This window comes from Erigeron canadensis, chromosome 8 (genome assembly GCF_010389155.1).
Source record: "Erigeron canadensis isolate Cc75 chromosome 8, C_canadensis_v1, whole genome shotgun sequence".
NCBI lineage: Eukaryota > Viridiplantae > Streptophyta > Magnoliopsida > Asterales > Asteraceae > Erigeron > Erigeron canadensis.
The window spans coordinates 2,425,338-2,432,883 of NC_057768.1; positions in this window are offsets into that span (position 1 = coordinate 2,425,338).

Here is a 7,546-nt window from a genome sequence, read left to right on the forward strand (position 1 = left end):
CCTTACCACATTCCATCTACCATACCTTACGCCCTTGAATCTTCCTCCACCATACCTTACGACCACTACCACCAGCGTAATTTACAGTGGTGTGGTTCTCCACTTTTCTTAGATTCTTATTTTGGGTTTTCCATTGTTGAAACTGTTTCAAGCTTTGTTAAATACGTTTTTTGTCCTCCTTAATGTTGTATTTAGCCTATGGGAAGAGTCCAGGGACGGGAATCCTTAAGCTAATCTTGTCGGTTGAACTTGAATCTATGTATGCATGTATATGTATATATATATATGTGTGTGTGTGTGTGTATGTATATACGTGTATACATATAACAAGTATTAAAGTAAAACAAATAAAACAAAATCTCGACCCTTAGATCATGGTAAATTTGATGAACAAAGATTCATGAAACACAAATGTATATTGATGCACGATGATTATCCTGATGCACGGTAAAGGGAAACTTAATGTTTTATTTGTTTTATTTTAATAGTTGTTTTATTTTACCTAGAACCTAGTTATGTATATATGTGTATATATATATATATATATATAGATACATATATATAGTCATGTATAAAACCTAACATAGATATATACATATATAGGTATGTATAGAAATGAGAAATGTATCTATATTAATAATCGTGTCGTATACGCATAATGATAGGTTGTGACCATTAAGGAATTCGGGATACTTGTAACTCGTTGCACACTGACAATTAAATTATAACTTGACGATACAAGGCAAATGTGAGTTCGTAGCCCCCTTATTTACATGATTTTGGGGTGAAAAGTGTACAACGTGTTTTTATGGTTTGTTTGATCGTTATATGTTCGTTTGATTGTTTTATCAAGGTTATATTCTCGCTTGATTGTTTTATCAGGGTTATATGCTCGTTTAATTGTTTTATCAAGGGTATATGTTCGTTTAATCGTTGAATCAAGCTTGTATGATCGATATATGATCGTATCAAGGTTATGTGATCGTTTACCGATCTAAATCAAGGTTTCAAGGTTATGTGGTCATTTAATGACCTAATCAAGGTTATATGATCGTTATGATTTTTAATCAAGGTTAAACGGTTGTAATCCCGAAACTTGTTTCTTAAAGTCAAAACTATGAACTCACCAACTTTATGTTGACGCATTTTAGTACAGTTTTTAGGTAATCAGGTGAATCAAAGACGTGAAGGATGATTGTATTGCATGCGATAGGATTGAGCTTGAACTTTTGTGAATCCGTGATTCATTGCTCCCGCTTTTGGGTTATGCCTAGGATCGTTAACCATCATTTGATCCATTTTTGTAAACTATTGATGGTGTTGTGTTCCTGGTGCATTATTTGATTTATAACTTGAAATTGTACTTGAATTATGTATGGATTACTCAATCCTTGAATGCATTTAGTTGCCTCTACTTAATTTCTATGTCACGCTCAGCTTTTCTATTAATGCCCCATGTTTCCGCCTTATTGGGGTGTAAAGTAGCCCAACATACAAAAACCAGTACTAAAGCGTTTTTTTCTTCATCTTTAGTATGGTTTGGTTTAAACAAGATATACAAGATAAACCGCACGACATTCTATTGAACTAATTTTAAAAATTAAAGTAAAATATATACACTTTGATTACTAGGAAAAAAACAGAGTCATTTCACCTTATATAAGTGAAAATTACTAATTAACAATGTCAAAATCGATATATCTTAACTATGGATATGTGAGACGGGTTAAGTACCACTATAAATAAAATGCCATTTAGTGGCACATTTTTTTAATGGCAAATACCCTATGTGCCATTATAGAAAAGATTTTAATGGCACTTAACTTTTATGCCACTATAGAAAGAGAACATTAGTGGCACTTTACAACTTATGCCATTAATGTACATAGTATTTGGTAACAAGATATAGTAAGTCATCATAAATAACTAGATTTTGTGTTACATATATAAACTTATATCATTAAATTTATTTAATTAACTTTTGATTCTCCAATTGTGTCTGTGTTGGTAAAGAAAATGATTTTGGCCCTCAAAATTTTAGTCTATTTCATTTCCCCTCTAATTCAGATATCTTTCCTAAATTACACTTTAAATCTCTCCACCATGAGTCCCTCTAATTTGAGATGTATTTCGAAGATATAAATGGGTTCTTATCCATTTAGCAATGATAACAAATCCTTAAGGTTTCAAACAACATCAAGTAAGTAGGTAACTAATGTTTTTTTTTAATTGATTTGAAACAACGGTTCAGGGAATTAAGTCGCGTTTTTATGCATTCTCATTTTTTCTTAATTCATTATTATGTTAGGTCCTTCTATTATTTTTTACAATTTTCTATAAATATCCTAGCTATATATAATATAGTCATAATTAATCTATGAATATTTATGTTTGTTAGGCTTTTTCAGGACTGATTTTTTATTCTAATACTATTATATCAATTCTTATCAGTGATGTTGATTGCAAATAATCGTCCAAGGAATCGGGTTTCACAGGTTGAACGAGAGAAAGAACGAGAGGACATTAACCAAGATTCTAATTTCAGGTTTTTTTCATTATTTTGATTTATAAATTTATATATTGTTGTTGGAAATTTTTTTGGGTTATTAGCTGTTGAGTTCAATTTATTAATGGTGAATGTTATCTTGTAGTCAAATTGTTTTAGGTGTGAAAATCAATCGATTACTGTTAAAGTTGTTATTTTAGCTATAAGTGAAAATCAATGGATTGTTTATGGGTTATAGATAAAGCACCGCAGGGTACTTTATTTGCTTAAATATCATCCTTGAAGCTTTAAATTTTCATCAGATAGCGCGGTATATAAATGATGATATTTTCATGCTTTGTGATATTACCTGGAATCTCAAGAATTAACTGCTACAATATGTGCAGAGCTAGTTAACCGGAATTTACAAGTGTAAGTGATGGCGAGAACAAGCAGGTATGGACAACGCAGATGAGAAGTAGAATGCTTTTATTATGATAGCTTCTGAAGCATCAATTCTGTGTATAATTTTGTATTGTATTTAGCTAAATTCATTTCCAAATGTATGTACTTTGTAGAACAATATCAATAGACAATTGAATTTTATTCCAATTTATGGTAATGAACTAATAATACTTTGTGTTGTTTCGTATGTTCCTTCTGTTATTATATTACAATTAATTATAAGTATGAATGACAAATTAGTTTAGCTAAACCAAAAATTAGCATAATTTCTTGAAATTCATTGGCAGTTTTAGTGACACAATACATATGCCACAAAAGTGAATTTTGTTAACAATGGCATACAAAAAAGTGCCATAATAAACATATAAGGTTGCAGCGGCACAAGCAAAAAGTGCCACAAAAAGGCTTTAGTGGCACCGCCTGTAGTGGCACTTTTTTTGTATGCCACTGCATCTTAAATCGATTTTTAGTGGCACTTCTTTTACATTTAGTGACACTTTTTGTGTGCCACTAAATGACAGTTTATTTGTAGTGTACCAATTTTTTAACGTTTCTAAATAATGGTATATGGATTTTTCATGTATTAAAAATATGAAAACAAAACCTTAACCTTGAGTCCTGAGTCCTTAGGTAGTTTGATGTCATTGTAAAAGAAAAACATGCATGTACCATGTACCATGTTTGTCTATATAATGATCACAAGTCGATTGAAATGTTGTCATATCAATTGTTGTAATATTGTATCTTGGATATATTGCCACGTACAAACCTAACATGAAAACTGGTGATGTATAATACAAGAAATAGCTCTGACATGTTTAGTCATTTTTAGTTGCGGTTAGTCCATCAAATGATTTCGGACGGGTATGCTAGTAATGCACAATGATACAAACGTATACAGAAAATAGCAGCGCGGGTGATATATGATTACCTCAATACTAGAATTTATTAGAACAAATTTAAGAGCGGATCAAGTACATCAACATTCTTCTTTTTGTAATTCAACGGTATGAGAAAAAAAATATATAAATACAAAGAAAAAAATAAAAATCCTAAAATCAAAAGTGGGGGTATATTTGTTGAAAAGATAGTCATGATAGTTTATGAAATAATCCCTAGCTTGAGGTTCATTTGTTTATGCCGGCCAGTGGCATCTTTGGCTCCATCTGCAACTCTTTGTTAAACGAATGACACTCTAATTGTACCCTAACTTGTTGTGTCTCATGCCAAATCACCTCTTTGCCCTCACTTAAACACCACATTAATGACAAATTAACTCCATATAACGACATATTACACTAACGGAAACATGACACGGCTTTTCTACATAGATGATACATTTTTATCTATTTAATTACCGCATAATTATCCAGATAACATAATAAAATTATTCACATAAATAATATGTCACTTAATGACAAGTTAACATTGACTAAGGCTCAAGGTAAAAGATCATAGAATAAAAACTATAGGATGTCACACGTTGTGGTCATTGGATTATTTGTAGTCTATGGACCAGGTGAATGTGAGTATGTGACAAAACAAATTTTTTAAATGAGTGTGACTAATATTGTTCTATTTTTTTTTTACTTTTTAACTTTTAATGATTAATAATAATAATTACTAAAAACATAACTTCATAGAGAAAATTTAAAAACTCATAAATGTTTCAATTGTGGATCGTACTTTAATCCGCATAATAATAATAATATATCTCCACATTAAAGAAAATATAAACTATATTACTCTGTTTATTAACGATACACAAAAAACCTTATTAACATCTATATTAATTTAATGTTCGGAAAAAAAACATCTATTAAAACAAACTTTCATTTATATATATCTATACTCCCTTATAAAGAGTATTGGATATCTTAATTCAGCACTTTTTTTCTTTCCAAAATACCCCTACTTAAACATAATACCCTTATATATCCTCATTTCCCCATTTGCTCTAATCATTACATACTCTTATCGACTTTCTATCACCTTCCGCCGCCGCCCTCCTTCTCCACCGCCGCCCTCGCTCTCCACTACCGCGTCCCTTTTATATTATCATCACTTTCTAGCCGTTGCAACGCGCGCGCACTATGCTCGTATATATATATATATATATATATGGGAAAGATAATTTGAGATCAACTAAAAAAAGTTCAAAAAAAGGACCATTGATTTTCGTAACTTATACACCACCACCATCATCTACTACGATATACAAGACTTTTTTGTAAAAACACTAAGACTTTCCAGCGACGGCCCCACAGAAAAATCATGCGTGTTACACATGATTTTTTGGTGGGGCCGTCGCCAGAAAGTCTTAGTATGAATAAATTTTAAGAATGACATGTCTAGTGAAAAAGCATGAAATTTTAAGAACACCCATATAGGTTTTTATAATTTATGGTTTTTGAGATAAATTTTTTTGAAGGTATTGAATGAATAAATGATTTATGGATGAGAGAGAAAAAAAAATGATTGGTTGAGATTTAAGGAGATAGAAAGGATATTATAGTTATTTTAAATAAATATAGAATAGATAGGAGATATTTTAAGAAAGTAAATATTGAAACTTAAAATTCATAGAGAAAAATTTAATACGAGTAACATAATATAGATTATGAAACAATAACCAATTAAATATATCATATTGAATTATTGATCATCATGATCAAGTCCCTTGACTTGTTATGGTATAATAATTACGTAATAGATATGGTGGAAAGCTTCTTGCCTTTCTCTAGGAGGGCGTGTGACAATCATGAAGGCAGTTTTGGAGAGCCTCTCAACATATTATCTTTCGTTGTTCAAGGCCCCATCAAGGTTATTGATGGTTTGGAAGGAATTATAAGGAAAATTCTATGGTGCGGGTCGACGGAATCCAAAAAAATTCATTGGGTTGCTTGGGACACGGTCACTTTACCTGTCTCAAAAGGTGGACTTGGGCTATGCAAGTTGGCAGATTCCAATGTTGCATTATTATCAAAATGGTTATGGAGATTCCGTACTGAAGCATCGTGTCTTTGGAGGAGGGTGATTGTGGCGCTGCACGAAACTAGGAAGTGCTGGTCCACACTTCCGATCAACAAGACACTCGGTGGGGTGTGGAGCTCTATTGTCAAAACTCTGAACAAGACCAGAATGTCCGGGATCGGGTTAGAGAACTTGCTGAAAGGAGAGGTGGGCGATGGTAAGGAGGTGCGCTTCTGGATTGACCCCTGGATCGTCAAGGAACCTCTCAAACAGGTATGTCCATTGCTCTTTCACATAGATAAAAACAAAAAATGCAAGGTTGCGGATAAATATGACCAAGTTACAAGAAGCTTCGAGGCCATTTGGAATAATGGGAATGTTTTAGTGGAAGACGGGGCCAAAGAAAAACTACACAAGATCAGGATACTTCTCGAGGGTATCTCTCTCAAAGACCAAAAAGATAGATGGGTTTGGAACGGGGAAAAGAAATCCGAGTTTTCAGTGAAGACGGTTAAAGGTATCATTAGAAGCGAGCAGAACACCAATAACAACTTTGTGTTCAAGTGGTCCAAGTGTGTAGCAAAAAAATGCAACATTTTCATGTGGAGGGTCAGGTTGGATCGTCTTCCCACTCACATGGCTCTAAAGATTCGCAACTGCAACTTCGGCTCGTTGATGTGTGGCTTATGCAACAACGGAGAAGAGACCGTGGAACATCTTTTCTGTTCGTGCAGGGTGGCCATGGACGTCTGGTATCATGTAGGGGTGTGGTGCAAGTCGCCACCGGTGTTCTTGTTCGACGTTAAAGACATCTTTGATCTTCATAAGACGGCTGGTTTTTGCAAGGAAAGGAGGTCGACCTTTAAAGGAATTGTGTCCATAACCTGCTGGATTCTTTGGAAGACTAGGAATGACACTGTGTTCAACAAAGAAAAACCAAGCATTAAGAAGATTGTACAGGACATCAAAGATATTAGCTTCTTATGGTATAAAGTTAGGAAGAAAAAGGATGTGATTACTTGGCACAAATGGTGTTGTTTTGACATTGTATAAATGTGTACATATTTGGTGACCTTCCCACTCATTTGGTGGGTGGTCTTTTGGTGAATAAAATTCAAATTTCAAAAAAAAAAGATATGGTGGATGTGTATATTGCTGGTTGCATGATAAGGGAAAGGCCGGTTGACTATTTCTCAGGTGAGGATCATTAATTATTATTATATATATTGTTTATATATAGTCATATAGGTATATTTAGTATACTAGCTTAAGCACCCGGGTAATACCCGGATAATATTATGATAACTTGTTATAGTTATAGAAATTATGATGTAAATGAAAAATATGGAAATTTGACAACATAGTTAACGGTGTAATACGCATACATTTATAATAACATATAAATTAAGTTTATTCCAATATAAAAAACACACAAAAAAAAAGTTCAAAATAGAAAACGATACTAATAATAATTTCAAAATGTGATATATAACAGAAAAAATTAACACTTTTCTACTTCTTATACTATGTTTTATTTTGTTTGTGTTGTAATTAATAAAGTTTTTACATTTTAATGAATTATCAACCAATGCAATTTTTTTTCTTTTACTATATCTACTTCAT